General features: G+C 36.0%; 1 protein-coding gene, 1 long non-coding RNA gene and 1 pseudogene across 4 annotated transcripts in view; 2 read left to right on the top strand and 1 right to left on the bottom strand.

Annotated features, from left to right (window-relative positions):
• LOC138331896 (uncharacterized) overlaps nucleotides 1-21,711 on the top strand; it is a 63,289-nt gene that overhangs the window by 19,701 nt on the left and 21,877 nt on the right. The window lies entirely within an intron of this gene.
• Nucleotides 278-9,301, bottom strand: LOC138331897 (uncharacterized). The gene is made up of 3 exons (XR_011209744.1): nucleotides 9,142-9,301; nucleotides 2,580-2,772; nucleotides 278-306 (listed from the first exon to the last, which is right to left on the bottom strand). It is a non-coding gene; the product is annotated as an uncharacterized lncRNA (long non-coding RNA).
• The window catches only part of LOC138331037 (uncharacterized), a 31,062-nt pseudogene continuing 18,858 nt past the window's right edge, over nucleotides 9,508-21,711 (top strand).

Raw genomic sequence — 21,711 nt, 5'->3', positions numbered from 1 at the left:
AACAGTAGGTGATATTATTGGTAATGTTCGCTGATTTGCATATCACAATTAAAAGATATGAAATAATAATTGCACTCTGGTTTATCTCCAGTTAAACTACTATGTCAAATTATTCTGTAAAATCATGAACTTGTCTTTGAGTGTTATAAGCGATTCTGACTTATACACATGTAGATCGAAGCCGAACACCTATACAACACGTTTACCTAACGTATACCTGTTTGTATACGTAGTGACAAGTTTCTTGGAATAACTTTTTTTGAAAAATCCATCCGATTTCCTCTCCGGTGGAGGAATGGATCTCTTCTAAAACACAACAATAGATGTAAGTATAATAAAAACATTTCCATGTAGCTATAAAAATATATCAAATACACATTTAATAACAAATTCATATACAGATATATGTATGAATGACTTTCATTTTCAATTTTCCTATTCTTTGAAACAAGAGGCCCAGAGGGCCTGTATCGCTCACCTGTTTTTTTTAGTAATTACCACAAGACTCTGACAATTAGAAAAATAAGCAAAATTGACTCCCAAAGTTTAATTTTGAATCACAACCATACAATGATGCTATTGATACCATACAAATATGCTATCCAATACATTGGTTCAGAGACAAAGTAATTTATATGAAAATATTAGCCTAATTGACCTTTTTGACCCCGCATCTATTGCCGTCTAAGGCCCGGGGGGTCAGCCCTATCATTTGTACAATTTCAAATCCCAACCCTATAAGGATGCTTATAACCATTGCATTATGAGTGCTCTTCCATGCTTAGTTGCAGAGAAGAAGTCGTTTATATAGAAATAGCTAAATTGACCCCTTTTGACCCCACCTTTCAGGCCCCGGGGGGTCAGCCTCATCATTTGCAAACTTTTGAATCCAAACTCTATAAGGATGTAACCATTGCATTATGAGCGTAATCCCATGTTAAGTTGCAGAGAAAAAGTCATTTATATGGAAATTGACCATTTTTGACCCCGCCCCTCAGGCCCCGGGGGGTCAGCCCTATCATTAGCACAATTTGGAATCCCCACCGTATAAGGATGCTACCATTGCATTATGGGTGCTATACCATGCTTAGTTGTAGAGAGTGTCATTTATATGGAAATAGCCCAATTGACCCCTTTTGACCCCTCCCCTCAGGGCCCCGGGGGGGTCAGCCCTATCATTTGCACAATTTTGAATCCCCGCCCTATAAGGATGCTACCATTGCATTATGGGTGCTATCCCATGCTTGGTTTCAGAGAAGAAGTCGTTTATATGGAAATAGCCAAATTGACCCCTTTTGACCCCACCCCTCAGGCCCCCCGGGGGTCAGTTCCATCATTTGTACAATTTTGAATCCCCACCCTATAATTATACTACCATTGCATTCTGAGTGCTATCTCATGCATAGTTTCAGAGAAGAAGTAGTTTATATGGAAATAGCCAAATTGACCCCTTTTGACCCCGCCCCTCAGGTCCCCGGGGGGTCAGCCCCATCATTTGTACAATTTTGAATCCCCACCCTATAAGGATGCTACCATAGCATTATGGGTGCTATCCCATGCTTGGTTTTAGAGAAGAAGTCGTTTATATAGAAATAGCCAAATTGACCCCTTTTGGCCCCGCCCCTCAGGCCCCTGGGGGGTCAGCCCCATCATTTGTACACTTTATAGTTAGAAGCCCATAAGGATGCTACCAGTCAAATTTTGTTGGAATCCGACCAGCGGTTATGGAGAAGAAGTTGATTGTTGACGGACGACGGAGGCCGGACGACGGACGACGGACGACGGACGCTGCGGTATCCCATAAGCTTACCTCGGTCCTTCGGACCAGGTGAGCTAATAATTCTATTTTATATTTTCATTTAAAGATGCTCCATCGCTGACAAATGATATTTTCTCACTATCAAAAACAGCAGCAGACGATTTGATATTTTTCTTCAGTTACAAAAGTTACTTACTTTACACCATTATCACCATGGAAAAGTTTGAGCTTCTAATTTTACTTCAAGTTAAAATTATGAAAAATAATTAATTGCATCCCGAAAAAATTCCGTGGCACTATATCCTATATGGAATGAAGTACTGATTGCGCATGCACCAAAGGAAAAATAAGTAATTTTATATATTTTTTGTGTTAATTAGACATATATATATACACGTTTAAACACCAATTATTGTTCAAATTATGAATGTCATTTATACTCTGTCGGCGGTGGAGCATCTTTAAAATAACCATTTATATAACATGTTCATATTAAAGCTTCTTATATTTCACATTTTCTTATGTTGTTTTTAATTATAAGCCTTTTTTGTTTGACTAAAATTTTCACCATATCACATTAAGATAAACTTTTAACTTTATCCATAATTGGAATTCCTGGTTCACTTAAAGTGACTGTGTTGCCAATGGAATTCTTGGTTCACTTAAAGAATTGCCATAGTCTTATCAACTTCAAGCTATAACACAGTCTAAATCTATTTAGTATTATATTTCATTACATCGCTTCCCTCAGTGAGTAAAATTACTTTGAAAGTTGTATCAGGTTGTTTTTGGATTAGGTATGATATTATGACAAAGGTACCTGTGGGTAAAGTCTCTTTTTGCCTGCGTGTAGCAGCCAAACCAAACACCCAGTTGCCAAAGCCACTGTCCACACTGGTAACTTGATGTACTTGGACACAGGCGCTGTTAAGATTTTCTCTAACATCTTGGTGTGATTGTAATTGTATTGCTAGCGTTGTAGCTCTCTTTTCTTTGCTGTCAGCAGTTCCTCACTAAATTGAAACAAAAAAACTTGAAAATGAAAATCAGTTTCATCATCAATTTTAACAAACTGTACTATGTTTTTATGCATTTTGTAAATTGTATACTGGTATTTTATATCTCAATATCACTTAAGTTTGAATTACATGATATTTGGTTGTCAGAACAATATCCTCTAATAAAGAATTTACAGAATCTAAAAAATGAAAATGATTCATCATTCGTAAATAAGAAAAAGACACACAAAGATGTTCCTGATAACTATTCAAAATGCTACTTGTATATACATGTACATGTACTAAGTTGACATATTAAAAGCATATTACAAAATTATAAGAGAAAATATAGTTTATAGTCATACATGTATGTATCATAATGTTTGTACTCACGAATCAAAAGGAACTTTTAATACCTGTATTTTTTCACTGTCACAAATTACCAACATTTTAAGAATTACAACACTTACAATGCACATATTTTAATTCTACAAGTACAAATATGAGCTGAAAATGATTTTTGGCAGTACTGCCAAAAACCGGTATATTTTCATCTACAACACATTGAAATGATTACATATCACGTCTACGATTACATTTAACACTTTTACAGAGTTATTAATTTAAAAGTGATTTGTGCATCTTTATATGTTTCGATCTAAACATGCTAAATGTGTTTAAGTGTGCCAGTGGCTACCTGATAATTTTGTGGCGCACGTGCAACTTTGTGTATTTGACACGTTGACAATTAAATGTATTGTTTCCGAATAGCTGCCCTGTGAAGAATTAAAGGCTCTGGGTTCTGTCCTCTGGCTGAGACACACCAAAGTCTATAAAAGTGGTAGTTTCTGCTCCTGCTTTGCGCTCAGCAAATATTAAACAGGGAGTGGGACCACTAGTTCGCCCATTGTCAGTACAATGTGACCGGGTGGGATGTGTTGCTTGGTGTCTTCCAGCGGCATGCTTCAGTTTATATACTTTAACAAGAGATCCCAGAGGGATCTTGGCGCCCACCAAAGAATGATCTATGTCTGACAATGGAAAGAGGGATCTTTTCCCTGCTTTTCAAACTTTTTCAAACACACGACATATAAAATTTGAGACAGATCGCTATAGTACTTTCTAAGAAATAGTGGTAACAAACTTCAACAATGAAATCTAAGATGGCGGCCGGTTGGCTATCTTGTTTACCGATCAGTCCCGAAAGGCATTATGCATCAGTCCTAAAAGGTACTATGCACAACTATGGTACAAGGGGAACCTACACATAAAATTTGAGAGAGATCCCTTCAGTACTTTCTGAGAAATAGGGGTAACAAACTTAAACAATCAAAATCAAAGATGGCCGTCGGTCGGCCATCTTGTTTACCGATCGGTCACAAATAACAATATGCACAACTAGGGTCCTTGGGGAACCTTCATATGAAATTTGTGAACGATACCTTTAGTACTTTTTGAGAAATAGCGGTAACAATCTTTAACTATCAAAATCCAAGATGGCCGCCTGTTGGCCATCTTGTTGAACGATCGGTCCCAAAATGCAATATGCACAACTAGGGCCCTAGAAGAACCTATATACGAAATTTGAGAAAGACCCCTTCAGTACTTTTTGAGTAATAGCTGTAACAAACTTTAACTATCAAAATCCAAGATGGCCACCTGTCTGCCATCTTGTTCACCGATCGGTCCTAAAATGCAATATGCACAACTAGGGTCCTAGAGGAACCTGTATATGAAATTTGAGAAAGATCCCTTCAGCAATTTCTGAGAAATTGCGGTAACAAACTTTAACTATCAAAATCCAAGATGGCTGCCTGTCGGCCATCTTGTTGACCGATCGGTCCCAAAATGCAATATGCACAACTAGGGCCCTAGGGGAACCTACATATGAAATTTGAGAAAGATCCCTTCAGTACTTTTTGAGAAATAGCAGTAACAAACTTTAACTATCAAAATCCAAGATGGCCGCCTGTCGGCCATCTTGTTGACCGATCGGAGCCAAAATGCAATATGCACAACTAGGGTCCTAGGGGAACCTGTATATGAAATTTGAGAAAGATCCCTTCAGCACTTTCTGAGAAATAGCGGTAACAAACTTTAACTATCAAAATTCAAGATGGCTGCCTGTCGGCCATCTTGTTGAACGATCGGTCCCAAAATGCAATATGCACAACTAGGGCCCTAGGGGAACCTACATATGAAATTTGAGAAAGATCCCTTCAGTACTTTCTGAGAAATAGTGGTAACAAGTATTGTTAACGGACGGACGGACGGAAGGACGGCGGGACGACGGACCACGGACGAAAGGCGATTTGAATAGCCCACCATCTAATGATGGTGGGCTAAAAAGGGCAACAGTTCCACTATACATGAAGACACCACAGTCTCCCAAAACCTCACACTTCACAACTGCATACATACATGGGAGGCCGTCCTTACATGACCCTGGCTGTTGGTAGGACATTAAAATAATCAAACAAACAGATCCGAATAGCCGAATTGAACTATTGATAGTAGCTTTATATATTGTTATCTAAAGTAACTGAAATCAGCTATATATATATATATATATATATATTCGGATAGCTGAATATGGCAGATTTCCCCCGACTTGTTAACTGCAAATATCTTTTACATGAATCAAGGACATAGATGAGCTATAACTCGCTCTGGGTTTTGGACAAATACATCATTGTGAGCGCTTTTGTGTTTGTAGTTTACACGGACTGTAACGTTGGGCGACAGGGCATTATTGACAATGTTCTCTTAGTACAGTCTTAAACACAGTGAGAGACTCGCGCAAGACACTTAGTGACTCCGCGTTTTGAACTTTTTCTGGGAGATGTCAGATGGTTTCATTGTATAGTTGTGTTTCCAAAAAAGGAAAGTCAGTATTAGTAGGCCTAGTGGTTACTGATGGGGATAATGCAATGGGAGACAAAATTGCCATACATATTCATAATAAATATTAAGAACTCCAATGGCTTTACAGAAAATATAAATCAACTTTACTAAACATCTTCTGATCTACAGACCTAAAATAGTAACATCTAACATCCGATTTCCTGAGGAAGGTCGATGTGATTTACGTGGCATTCATTTTTGGTTTCGGATTGTACAATATATAGTGTAGGACATTTTCGGACTGATATTCATACGATGTTTTTCAGCTTTAGAGACTAAATTTATACAGAGGAGGCCTCCACATGGCAAGAGCTGGTAACGATGTACACAGTTTTCTTAAAACAACTACAAAAAACGTATACATCGGCTAACTTCCTCTAATAGATTAACAGGTCATCATATATAGAAAAGTGTGTTGTTGATACACAAATTCCATTATGTGACTTAAATTGTACTTAGTTGTACAAGTCAGGATTTTTTTTGTTTGGGTTGCCTCCCTTGATACTCTCTAAAATATTCAATCACACAAAAATAACTTTGCTAAGACAGAGAAAAACAAGAGATCCCAGAGGGATCTTGGCGCCCACCAAAGAATGATCTATGTCTGACAATGGGAAGAGGGATCTTTTCCCTGCTTTTCAAACTTTTTCAAACATACTACTTACAAAATTTAAGACAGATTGCTTCATTACTTTCTGAGAAACAGCGGTGAAATCCAAGATAGCGGTCGGTTGACCATCTTGTTGACCGATCAGTCACCTATGCACAACTAGGGCCCAAGGGGAACCTACGCATGGAATTTGAGAGATATCCCTTCAGTAATTTCTGATAAATAGCAATAACTATCAAAATCCAAGATGGCGGCCGGTTGGCCATCTTGTTGACTAATCAGAATGCAAAACTAGGGCCCTAGGGGAACCTACATATGAAATTTGAGACGGATCCCTTCAGTACTTTCTGAGAAATAGCGGTAACAAACTCTAACTATCAAAATCAAAGATGGCTGCCAGGCGGCCATCTTTTTCACTAATCAGTCCTAAAATGCAATATGCACAAATAGGGTCCTAGGGGAACCTACATATGGAATTTGAGAAAGATCACTCCAGTGCTTTTTGAGAAAAAGCAAATTTAACTATCAAAATCCATGATGGCTGCCAGTCGGCCATTTTGTTGACCCATCGGTCCCAAAATGCAATATGCACAACTAATTTCCTAGGGGAACCTACATATGAAATTTGAGAAAGATCCCTTCAGTACTTTCTGAGAAATAGCGGTAACAAACTTTAACTATCAAAATCCAAATTGGCCGCCGATCGGCCATTTTGTTGACTGATCGGTCCCAAAATGCAATATGCACAAATAGAGTCCTAGTGGAATCTACACATGGAATTTGGGAAGATCCCTTCAGAACTTTCTGAGAAATAGCGGTAACAAACTCTAACTATCAAAATCCAAGATGGCCGCGGGTCGGCCATTTTGTTGACCGATAGGTCCCAAAATACAATATGCACAACTAGGGTCCTAGAGGAACCTACACATGGAATTTGAGAAAGATCCCTTCAGTACTTTCTGAGAAACAGCGGTAACAAACTTTAACTCTCAAAATCCAACATGGCCACCGGTCGGCCATTTTTGTTGACCGATCGGTCTCAAAATGCAATATGCACAACTAGGGCCCCAGGGGAACATACATGTACATGTGAAATTGGAAAAAGATCCCTTCAGTACTTTCTGAGAAATAGCGGTAACAAGAAATGATTTGAATAGCCCATGGCCACCATCATCAGCCCACCATCTGATGATGGTGGGCTAAAAAAACCTATTAAAAACCATTAGAAATAATATACAACATAGTTACATTGGTGTTACTATATAACTTATGTATAGGGCCAATTTGACAATTTTATATGCTATATTTGTGATCCGCCATTAAAAGCAGCCATTTGCATTTACAACAATAGGCTCCTGCGCTATTCGCTGGTCCGATTTTGCCAAACAAACTGTTGGAGTACCTGGCATAGTCACTACTGAACACGATAGCATGTTTATTTGGTTCCATCAATGCAATTCACACGAGTTCTATGTCTTCTCCAGAAATATACATTTTTCTCTTATTTTACTGAAATTACAAGCAGCTTCACAAATTACTTATCAACAGTAAGACTGACAGTTAGCCAGGGTATATACCAACAATTAATGAAATTAGTTCTGTTCAATTGCAGCACAGTAATGCGTTTTAGGCTTGCAAAATATCACTGGTTAAAGCCATTACATGAACCTTAAAGCAAGTAATAAACGTTGTGAAATCTAATAAACTTTGCATTGGTGTTTCATTTGACTCGATAAGACAAGTATTTGTTGAGAAAAACGTTTTTTATTCCTGGTTCATAGGCGTCTCGCGTGGTGTTTAATAGTGTAAAGAGACAGTCACGAATCCTTCTCACTTACAAATCCTTGCTCAAACAGGTAACGTTATCTGTGCGGCGGATGGGGGGATGATTTTTGCTCCTAGGTATCTGGATAACAGTTACTGCTAGGTGCTAAAATCATTGTGGCGGATTTTGTTCCCCATCTAAGACTATTGTATGTTCTTGTATAAACTGTTATATAATGTTATATAACAAAGAACACATATAACTGTCGTTTATTGTTAATAAACGGCCTTATTCAATTCATTTCATGTGTTCTAGTTTTATATTAATTTGGTTGTAGTCTTACAAGCTTGCCATGGTGAAGGTTCTGTATAAATACAAATTAAAACTAGTTTTAATGTCATTTATACAGACATGAACAATTATATCGGTTTTGATTTGTTATCGGAGGGAGAGGCTGGATGGGCAGGAGTGAGGCAACCCGGTCGCACATTTGCGCATGAATATACACCTATTTTTAGATCACTATATAAGCATGACGCGGCATCGTCCAGTCAGTAGCTGAAGACAGAAAATGGCTGATGAACAAGGTGCGTACGGTCAAGGCCAGTAACATCTTTGTTTATGTGCATATCTAGTAATTTGATTTACAAGTTACCCACCACCTTCCCCATCTGCCTCCTCATTGCAACTTCCATAGTAATTACAATAATTGTCTATACTGTTGTTACATGTTTAAACGTTATATGCTTCATAATTTTGTCATGCATAAGTTTTATTATACTGTTTTATAATCTTTCTTGGTTTTATAATATGCATTTGTAAGATGGCGGATTTTGTTCCCCATCTAAGACTATTGTATGTTCTTGTATAAACTGTTATATAATGTTATATAACAAAGAACACATATAACTGTCGTTTATTGTTAATAAACGGCCTTATTCAATTCATTTCATGTGTTCTAGTTTTATATTAATTTGGTTGTAGTCTTACAAGCTTGCCATGGTGAAGGTTCTGTATAAAAAATGGGTAACTATTACTCCAGTGTTGTGCCAAACCTGTAAAATGAAATTTTTTTTTTCAATTGAACTGATGGCTGAATATTTACCTTTAACTGCAGCATTTTCATTGAGTGATGGTGTACAGATATAATTTGTTATAAACTATATCTCGCCACTCAAACAGAAATATGTGTCTGAAGATTCGGTTTCGTTCGTCACGTAAGCCATCGGCCATCCACATGCAACTTCCGGTGTTGTGGGTAATTTAAAATAGAAATCAATTTCTGTATATCGATCCGGGTTGTAAGTAAACAGTAAAGCAATGTAATTTATTTATTTTATTTTATAGGCACAGATACAATCGAAAGGCTATATCATTGTTGTTTATTACTATATTTATTTGTTTACGTTACTTCAGATGCATTACAAGTGTTTGTGTGACACAGACTATTTTACTTTCGTTTTGATTTCAGGTTATAACAGTTAACGAGGAAGTAATTTATATCAGTCTTGTCAATGTCATCGTTGCTTATAGACACGGTCTTTTTGGATTTAATTCACATGATGATTAGGAGAAATTAACAACTAAAAGTAAGTTGTATAAATGTTTTGCCTGTCAAGTATGAGATAGACACACACCTGTATTTTTAGTTCCATTTTTAGTTTGACAGGTGATTTATCTAGACAATATCTGATCAAAGTTCATTGGTACCCTGAACTCAATATAGGATTATTATTACACACACAGTGTATATTTTATGTATATTAATATTTTACTAATTGTTTTTCCCCATAATATTGATTACTGATAAATCGTAATACATCATACTACTGATTATAAAATTGTAGGTGACCAGTCCTATCTGTCTTCTCCATAAATGCTAGAGCTATAACACAAGTCACTTTGAATTTGAACCATTTGGCTAAAAATAACAATTACAAATTGCTAGAAATTACAATTATCAATGCTAAGAATTACATGCAATTACGAATGCTAAAAATTACAATTAAGATCGGTCACACTTAATAACGACAACAAACGACAAGAAACGACAACAAACGACAACACGTTAAATACAAGGAAAAGTTAGTGACAACACAAGATATGTTATTCAGTACATTAAAATGAATATTTCTACCAAGTTTTATGAAGATTGGTGCAAAAATGAAGGAATTAGAGCGATTTTAATATTCTGAAATCGGCCGCTGGTCAACGATAAATCGAGTGACAAGAGGTTTGCCGTGACGGTATACCGACAACACGTTGTAACATCGAAAATGTTTTAAAAACCTAACGACAACAGAAGATGTGTTATTTGTCATACTATAATGCATCTATGTACAAAATTTCATTAAGATTGGAATAAAAATGAAGACTTTATACCTGTTTTAATGTTACGAGATCGGCGACTGGTCAGATTTATATCGCGAGTGTGTATGTTCAGTATTACCGACAACACATCATAGCATTAAAAAAATTAGAAAAACCTAACGACAACATAAGATATGTTGTTTGTCATACCATAATGCATCTCTGTACAAAAATTCATTAAGATTGGAGTAAAAATACCGGAGTAATGACGATTTCAAATATGAAGAGACGCAGAGTGTATACATGTGTGTAAGCCAAGCTTACATGTAGAGATCTAGATCCGACCGACAACACAAATTATTTTACGAAATTACGCAGTAATGTTACCGCAAATAATAATATATGTAACCTATATCTAAAGAAAGTAATTCTTGTCAATTGTAATGACTATTGATGAAGATTTGAATGAGTAATGGTCATTGAAACGTCTACGACGGCTTGCATACAGTATACATAGAAGAAGCACACACGTGTGTATATCATCAGAGTGATTACAGTTCGCGATTGTATTTATTGTTATGTAAACATATGGTGTGTATATATACTTCCCATATGTTATCTTAAGAAATACATTATTATATGTTTTTTTTATTGTACATTTTTGTATAAAATATTTGCGTATATTTTCGGGAGCATGAATGAACGACAAAGAAAAAGCGCCGATAATGTCGTCTATCTTTGGCGAGGATGGACTGATCAATTTGGATACTATCAAAGAATTTGATTCAGTATCAAGCAAAATCGACAATATGTATGGTGAACGTATGGGTACATATTGGTCTGAAAAAACTTTACCAACTATCCGGCGCAGGGTGGTTGAGGCCCGAGTACGATGCCCCCATATACCCAAAGGCTGGAAAAACAACAATTGCGAATCAATGAATGACATCATAAAGCTTGTTGGTGACTGGAAAATTTCGAAAAACGATTAGAGCACATACAAAACACGAAGTACAACCACGTGCGCAGATCGCGTCACGGAATAGGAGAGTACGAATTAGCTCCGCATGCGCAACATTTAAAAATAAGTTCAGTATTTTGGAGAACACTGCCAAAGACAAAGACAACGACAACGGAACGTGCACAAGTTTTTGAAACTTGTGAAGCAGAAAAAGGAACTTATATCTTCCACTAATGGAATGCTAACTATTACAAAAACATCAGCCATCGCGAAAAAACCGGATACACGAAAACGTGTACGTGGAAATGAACAGAATCGCACGGTCCGTCTAAACAGAAAAAATGTCTTAGCGAAATCTTGTGTGCCCGCAGGACGGGGTTCAAGATATTTAAGGATTGTGTTTCTCTTAAACAGTTAGACTTTAAACGATAAGTTTGCGAAATCATCAGTTGGACATTTTACGATATGTTTGCGAAATATCTTGTGTGCCCGCAAGACGGGATTCAAGATGTTGTAACAGTTAAAATTCGTTGACCTTCTAATACTTTACAAATGAATTACACGTATGTATGTGTCAGTAAAAATCATTCAATAAATAAAATGTGTAAGTTCAGTAATAAAAAGTGTTAAATAAACGTAATATTTGTAAGCTTCCCGAAATTAAAACTTACGATACGCAAGCGAAATCTTGTGTGCCCGCAAGACGGGATTCAAGATATTTAAACTTAATCTTTCAAATAAAACGTATTAAATAAAGTTACCGCGTTAATAAAAAAAGTGAATTAATATAAAAAATATTTACGCAGCTAAAAATACACACACAAAAAAAAAAATAACGTGACGCTACCCAATTTGGAACGCTACCCAAAATGAAACACTTTTAAAATATGTGATACAGAATTTTCAGTTTGCAATCTAAACTAACAATAACAGAGTCCTGAACAAAAACTAAGGTGCTGACTATTTTGTGACAATTTTCTTTCCAGTTGCTTATTATCTGTGTTTAAAAATAATGAAATTTTGAAAAACTCCGGAAAAAGGACGTCGTGCGACACACCCCTAAAAACACCATATATTTTAAAATGAGAAAATAAATGCTGAATGGAATATTTTTGAAAGACATGTGCCCTGAATAAACTAAAATATGTTTGAACTTTCTTTAAATGAATTCAAACATTTTTTTTCATGCCTGGACATTTATTAATCAAACTTTAATTATTTAGGAGGTGTTCCATTTTGGGTACTCAAATCTGCTGAAACACAGGGCTGACAAGTAAACAAATCATGAAATTATTAATAAAAGCATCTATTTGTGGAATGTTAAGAAAAAAATCTGGATTCAACCACATGTAAGAAATTTTTTACAATTATCTTCAAAAGTGTTCGTGTATTGAGTATGGCCTAGAGTTCTACACCGACTATAATGATGTTTACACAATAATGGCTTAGACAAACAGTATCGAGACCCTATGCACTCGTACACACGCGTGTACAGGCGTGTGTGAGTCGTCGATCTGTTGTCGGTAGTAAACCTGACCAGTCGCCGATCTCGTAACATTAAAACATGGTCCAATAATTATAACTTGTCAAACATACAGGTAAGCCACCACTGGTGAATATAAAACTCTGAATTTCCTCGTTTTTTGGGTAGTTTTAAGCAACAACTCTGAGTTTTTCAGCGTGTCACGATTATATTCAGTGTGGTCAGGTTATATTCAGAATTGTAACCGAAAACTCAGCGTGTTACATTATATTCAGAGTGAAGACCAAAAACTCAAGAGTGTACTATTAAACTCAGCGTGTCAGATTAAACTCTGCATGTTCGGTTATATTCAGAGTGAAGACCGAAAACTCAGCATGCCCGATTATATTCAGCGTGTCAGATTAAACTCAGCATGTTCGGTTATATTCAGAGTGAAGACCGAAAACTCAGACTGGAAGATTATATTCAGCGTGTTAGATATTCAAGATAAACTCAGCATGTTCGGTTATATTATCAGAGTGAAGACCGAAAACTCAGCATGTCCGATTATATTCAGCGTGTCAGATTAAACTCAGCATGTTCGGTTATATTCAGAGTGAAGACCGAAAACTCAGCGTGTCCGATTATATTCAGCGTGTCAGAGTAAACTCAGCATGTTCGGTTATATTCAGAGTGAAGACCGAAAACTCAGCATGTCCGATTAAATTCAGCGTGTCATATTAAACTCAGCATGTTCGGTTATATTCAGAATGAAGACCGAAAACTCAGCATGTCCGATTAAATTCAGCGTGTCATATTAAACTCAGCATGTTCGGTTATATTCAGAGTGAAGACCGAAAATTCAGCGTGTCCGATTATATTCAGCGTGTTCTTTTAAATTCAGAGTTTAGTGTCAATCAAACTTGCGCAGAGCGGGGACCCCGGGTCAGTCCTACCTAGCCACGGGGGGCATCACACCTCGTGTGCTACTGCGTAGTTGAGCTGTCAATCACCGGCCCGGTACGTTATATACAGGCACTGTTCCTCAGTAAAGATAGCGTGAGGTCGAAGAATGTTTACAACCGGGTCCTCAAATGTATACGTACTAGATATAGCCGCTAAACAATTGATGATTCTTTAATTTAATTTTATACTGAATGTATAATTTTCAGCAACGGGATCTAATAATCAGTCTAATATTATAGAGACGGCCAAATGAAGAGACCGAGTCCGAGTCAAATATTGAAGTACCACGTGTAGACTCTATTACTAGATCTCGACGAGACGAACATGACAAATAATTCAATGGACTCTAATTCCCTTATCCCGCGCCTTAACGTTTCTCTACTAATTTGAATTTTTACACCGTTTTCGAAAAACATCACTGATTATCCACGTTCAGTCTTAAATATATTTGACCGTCCGAATTATGACGACCTTATCTAAACTTACCTGTCTAAAACTAAAGCCAGGTCTAAATAAAAATGTCCGTGGTCAATAACTAATTTGTTATGACTTACGTATACAAAACCGGTCTTGTGTACGTACATGTATAGTGTATCGTCTCTAATTTAGCTTACGACCGCTACATAGCTATACCAATATTTTACCAGGAATTCATGTTTGAAAAAGTAACTTTATCGGTTTCTCAATATGAGTTTCATACCCATTGTCTAATGAAGATTGCCTTTATACGCAAGCCTCATCCACAGACGACACTCTGGTCATCGGAAGCAAGGACGAATAAATCCTTGTCAGAAGATACTTCTGTGGACAGTTATATAGAATATTGTCCAGAAGCCGTCCGCAGGATCTGTATTTGGCGTTCTTCATATACGTTTTCATTAATAAAATTCTCACAATAATACGGACGGATTTCCACTGCTTCTCATTGTCATAGAGCAATCTGTGTCATAGAGCCGGCTGTCCCAGATCATAGCCGCGGGCGTTTACCTGTAGACTTTTGTCAAAAGATACGTGTGCAGTCAGTTTTAGTACATTGGTTTTCGATAGGATCAAACTTTAGAACGGTTATTGTAATACGCATTATCCAGATTATCGAGGCTGTAATATTTTGTAGAATTGTTTCGATTTCTTTTATTTCTGGTATGGACTATAATGAAAAAGGTGCATATATTTATTGGTGCATTTGTGTGTGTTTTAATGTGATTATCTTTACTTATTTAAATTATCTTGTTTAAATTGTTATACATTATCATGATAATAAGAAATCAAACATTTTAGTGATCAACAACAATATTTATCGTAAAGATATTTTTAATCATCCATCATGTCATGCTTAATATTCCAGGTTAAATAATTTCACTTCTTATTTGAACGACTATCAATCAATCACGGTAGGTATTTCCCGGCGCTAACGAGAGGTATGACCCCATTGTCTTGGTCACACGGCGATCTACCATGTACTGGGATTTGTTCACAGGTTGTAATTTTCACAATTTATATTTTCGTAAGTTACACAACTAACTACGGAAAATGGAGTATGCAGAGTCATTTCATTATATGTATCGTCCTGTATTGAAATATTTAAAAGGAAACGTATGAACATATCAATTATGCTTAAAGGATTTGTGCAGTCAAAAATGATAATTGGCTTTGTGAGCACGTGTAGAAACCACTCCGTGCCGCGCGCGACCGGAATAACCTGTAAGCCGTCGATATCGAGGTCCAAAATTCTGACCGCCCGATTATGCATATTTTCTAGCTCTAAACCGTGTGACGTCATAATAGTCCGTGGTATATAACTGTATCTGTGGTACCATATAACTGATGTGCTATCACTTACATCGACTGTCACAGAAAAAGCCAATCAACGATTTTTTATGATTACTTTTGAGTGAAGTTAATCGTACAATAACTTTGGCTCGAATGTGAATAACTAAAAGAGTGAAATTCGATGTTTCAAATACTCTAATTTATGCTTAAATAGCAGGTATCTTCGTGTAACTATGAAAGAAATCAACACAGAAATAAAAGTTTCGGATTTTTTGTATAGGAGTTCAGCAACGAATAAGCTTTAATTAGATAATATGTTCCTATAGTCTGTATCTTTGATACATTGTGAATTACAAAGCTTGTGATTGTAAAATGAAATTTATGTAACAATTTAAGAAATCCTTGATTTAAGTATTGACGTACGTACACACCGATGATTGATCATTACAAACATTGTGTTGTGTGTTGCTAACCGAATAAATTGGGATACATTTATTACAATATCGTAAAACGTTTCAACATGTGGTAGAAAGAACTTATTTTTGATATTATAAAAGATCAAAATATTGAGATATTAAGCAAAACAAACTATTTTTCAGACCGTGCGGTCGCTTTTAATTTTTAATCGATATACATATGTACGAGTAGATACTCCGATATAGATATATACTTAGCTATGCCTTTGGTTTGATGGTTACGTAATACCTGGACCAGGATGTTGTTTACCTGTACACAACGCCATTCATCGAACTCACCTGTAATCACCTGGCCGCGGGCAATTTGCTATTCGGTGGACTATATCGGGTATTTGCTATTGTCTTACTGTCAATCAGGTTAGGACATCCGTTAATTGGATTGTGATTTAAATTATGGAAACCCCGTAATCTATGCTCTAGGTTTTTTATTGTCACCTCCATTTTTAAATTGAAAATGTAAAAGCAAATGGAAATAAAATATCCCTGATCATACCTAGGAATATATATTACATATATATATGTCGTACACAGGTAAAACAATAATGGAAGTTGACTTATTCAGAAACAAAAATGGTTCTAAGAACTATTTCAACTAAAGATTCAACCTTAAAAATTATTCCAGTCTAGAACTGTAATTACGGAATCGTGGCATTCAGAAATCTCCCGTAATTTCTAAGGTATTAGTAAAAATGTTAAGCATGTATTTTTACCGTTCCGAATCTACATGTATAGTCATACAAGAAGGGTTACAGTATTACCAGACTAAATACGCTTATTTAAATAAATCACTAAGTGTATTTTTGAAAAGGTACAAGATATTATATCTATTTTTAATGCCTGTATACAAGTAATTTCATTTTTCATTTGAACACTAAATGTGGTTACTTTTTGGATTATACGATAAATGTTCATACATCATACTATTAAATCTCGGTATGATATACAAAAGGATCGACAATGAATATACTATTTTAAGGATTTAATAAAATTTTGAAATAATGAATTTAAATCTACACTTATACATATGTACTGTAATTTAGAAACATATATCAGAAATATCATTGATGTATTTCTGCTTTTTAGTAAACGTTATGGATAAAGTTTCAAAGGCAACAATATAGATATACATATTATTTTCGGTTTAGTTCGGTACTGTTACTCCAATATAACATAACTGACAACCGTCCACATTTTATTTTAATTATAAACTGTGCCGTGTTTGCATCGTTATGGCAGAAGTTTGAAATAAAACACGCATTCTAGATATATTCATGCTTATTTTTGTGATTTTACTCGTAAAAATATAGTGTTACATTATACTATTTTTATTACACAGAAATTTACATAATATGCTATCTAAATCTCAGTCCAGACTGATCCGAACATCATTTTGATATATCTATCAAATTGGACTGATACCGCTGTCCAAGTACCTCGCTCATGTTAACTCGCTTATGTTCTACACGGAACGGAAAATAATATTTTGACATGTAATTCTGTTTAATTTCCTGACAATGATGTCGAAACCTCACAATTGCTCGATTTCTACCCGACTCATGCGATCAGGGAATCGGCCGCTCACGCTGATTTGGGGAATAACTGAATGTGACGTCATCACCGGCAGTGAGCTGTTTTATTGTGTAGTATTTCTAATATGGGGCTATGATAATTTACAACTACATGTATATATATATATTCAATTATAATGATGATATGGTTATATGAATATATTATGAAGTATTGCAATTGAACTAAGGCTAAAATACATAGTCTAAAGGGATCACCTTGTATGCGTATCAGTTGTGCATGACTCTGAATCTTTAACTTGGAGACAGCTATCCATTTGAATATGTTTCTGTTTTTTCCAAGCACCTTCATAACGAAAATGCATAACGCAACGCACATAAATTGTTCACATAACAACATTTTTTACTAAAAAAAAATCAAGTTTTACTGTAAGTAATGTAGTGTTAAAACGTGTTGTGTATCATAGATACACAATGTGACAATAATATATTAATGGTATATGTTACAATGCAATAATGTATGAAATTATGATATGAAAGTTAAAAATATATATGACTGATGTAAATGTATCGTAATGTGAGATGTCTCTCTACACTATATCAAGGATTTATAAGTGAGAAGGATTCGTGACTGTCTCTTTACATTACTAAACACCACGCGAGACGCCTATGAACCGGGAATAAAAACCGTTTTTCTCAACAAATACTTGTCTTATCGAGTCAAACGAAACACCATTGTAAAGTTTATTAAATTTTACAACGTTTATCACTTGCTTTAAGGACGGAAGATTTAGAAGATATGTCTTAAATTTTATTAAATAATTATTAATCTGAAACGCGAACTTTACGTAACTTAAGTAACACACATCAAAAACGTAATACAGTGTAAGGATAACTGCCCACAGAAGCATGTACATTTTGGCAAGTTCTACAGGTGGATATGATCTGGGCAGCTGTCGCTATGACAACACACACTGTGTCAAGCGGTTCCAGATTTCAAGATTTTAATATTCACTCATGACATATATGTACATATGTGACAAGAGGTCAAAAGAAACAAAAATAATAATAACAATATTAAAAAATAAAGCGGTACTCTATTCAATTATGTAACAGAAAACGTAACAATATTTGATGTCCATCTATTCTACTATTTTGTATCTTATCTGTAAAAATACATATATACTGTAACTGTATATAGAGATGCGTGCGCAAAAGAAATCACTACGTATTGACTTCATTGTAAAATTGATATGTATAATTCATTGCACTGTAAACTTCAGTCAATGAGAATAAAAATGTAATTGTCATTGGGTATATTGTAATGATCACAGAAGTATCAATTGGATTTTTTCGGCACGTCCATGGCGACATAATCGTCCGGAATATTGCGTTAATTTTATTCATAGAAGAACATTCCGTCCCTCAAAATGGAGTTCCGGATGAGGAATATAAAAAAAACTTACACGCCAGACATCGTAGTCCATACCAGAATAACATACCGAATCATTTCTACAAGATATTTAACAAAATTGCATCGGCAAACATATGTGCGAAAATTCATTCTATAATATGAACATGTACCTATTATGTACGGTGTTCTATTATTACTTACCAAAATACAACGTCTTACCGATATAACACTCATCATCAAAATTTTAATTGTATTGCTAAATGAACCAAAACCTGTATCTAAATTGAAAGCATAAATGTTTATCTGTACAGTCGTACAACCTCGATAATCTGGATAATGCGTATTACAATAACCGTTCTAAAGTTTGATCCTATCGAAAACCAATGTACTAAAACTAACTGCACACGTATATTTTGACAAAAGGCTACAGGTAAACGCCCTCGGCTATGATCTGGGACAGCCGTCGCTATGAAAATGTGAAGCAGTAGAGGGTATATTTGCACGTGGCGAAATAAAATCCGTCCGTACTATTGCGAGAATTTTATTAATGAAAACAAAATTCCGTATATGAAGAACGCCAGATACAGATCCTGCTGACGGCTTCTGGACAATATTCTATATAACTGTCCACAGAACTATCTTCCGACAAGGATTTATTCGTCCTTGCTTCCGATGACCAGTTAGCCGACCGGACACAAGTAAATCTGTATATCACAGCGGGAGGCTGAAGAGTGTCGTCTGTGGATGAGGCTTGCATACATTTAGCTTAAAATAAAGGCCATCTTTATTATACAATGAGTATGAAACTCATATTGAGAAACCGATAAAGTTCCTTTTTCAAACATGAATTCCTGGGAAAATATTGGTATAGCTATATAGCTGTCCTTAGCTAAATTAGAGACCAAACACTATACGCACTCAAGACCGGGTTTATGAATACTTAAGTCATAACAAATTAGGTATTGACCACGGACAATTTTATTTAGACATGGCTTTAGTTTTAGACAGGTAAGTTTAGATAAGGTCGTCATAATTCGGACGGTCAAATATATTTAAGACTGAACATGGATAATCAGTGATGTTTTTCGAAAATGGTGTCAAAATTCAAATTAGTAGAGAAACTTTAAGCCGCGGGATAAGGGAATTATGAGTCCATTGAATTATTTGTCATACACATAGTTGTTCGTCTCGTCGAGATCTAGTAATAGAGTCTACACGTGGTACTTCAATATTTGACTCGGACTCGGTTTCTTCATTTGGCCGTCTCTATAATATTAGACTGATTACTAGATCCCGTTGCTGAAAATTATACATTCACTATAAAATTAAATTAAAGAATCATCAATTGTTTAGCGGCTATATCTAGTACGTATACATTTGAGGACCCGGTTGTAAACATTCTTTGACCTCACGCTATCTTTTCTGAGGAACAGTGCCTGTACCGGGCCGGTGATTGACAGCTCAACTACGCAGTAGCACACGAGGTGTGATGCCCCCCGTGGCTAGGTAGGACTGACCCGGGGTCCCCGCTCTGCGCAAGTTTGATTGACACTAAACTCTGAATTTAAAAGAACACGCTGAATATAATCGGGCACGCTGAGTTTTCGGTCTTCACTCTGAATATAACCGAACATGCTGAGTTTAATATGACACGCTGAATTTAATCGGACATGCTGAGTTTTCGGTCTTCACTCTGAAAATAACCGAACATGCTGAGTTTAATCTAACACGCTGAATATAATCTTCCAGTCCGAGTTTTCGGTCTTCACTCTGAATATAACCGAACATGCTGAGTTTACTCTGACACGCTGAATATAATCGGACACGCTGAGTTTTCGGTCTTCACTCTGAATATAACCGAACATGCTGAGTTTAATCTGACACGCTGAATATAATCGGACATGCTGAGTTTTCGGTCTTCACTCTGAATATAACCGAACATGCTGAGTTTAATCTAACACGCTGAATATAATCTTCCAGTCCGAGTTTTCGGTCTTCACTCTGAATATAACCGAACATGCTGAGTTTAATCTGACACGCTGAATATAATCGGGCATGCTGAGTTTTCGGTCTTCACTCTGAATATAACCGAACATGCAGAGTTTAATCTGACACGCTGAGTTTAATAGTACACTCTTGAGTTTTCGGTCTTCACTCTGAATATAATGTAACACGCTGAGTTTTCGGTTACAATTCTGAATATAACCTGACCACAATGAATATAATCGTGACACGCTGAAAAACTCAGAGTTGTTGCTTAAAACTACCCAAAAACGAGGAAATTCAGAGTTTTATATTCACTAGTGCACAGTATCCAGCGCGCGCTATACAGGTGCCTCAAGGTGACCATCGATAGATGGCCAGAGGGCAGAATCGTTACCTTCTAGCTGTGTTTGCACGGTTTTATGAGAATGGGGGCAGTATCTTTATATATAAGATGTGATTTTAGAATTGTTTCTATGGAAGTTTGTTAAGACAAACAAATATACTTTACCGTTTAAAAATCATATAGGTTCATTGGGATGAGGTAAAAAACTAGCTGGCAAAAACATATAGTAAGTGATGCAGAGTACATCTCAATTATTGTCATGACAGGCAGCCGTGAAGTGGAGCTGACGGGAGCTGTACAATGCGTAAATCATGCATGTCTGTCACAACCTTGAATTTACCAATAACACATGTATATATTATAATCAAAATTAATGTAGATTAGGTACTTATTGAACATTGTAATATGGTATTTTATATACATAGTCATGATAATCAGGTTTCTGATATATGTAAAAAGCC

The sequence above is a fragment of the Argopecten irradians genome, chromosome 9 (assembly GCF_041381155.1).
Source record: "Argopecten irradians isolate NY chromosome 9, Ai_NY, whole genome shotgun sequence".
NCBI lineage: Eukaryota > Metazoa > Mollusca > Bivalvia > Pectinida > Pectinidae > Argopecten > Argopecten irradians.
Note: the sequence above shows the minus strand (reverse complement) of the source record. Positions and strands in the feature narration are given on the sequence as shown.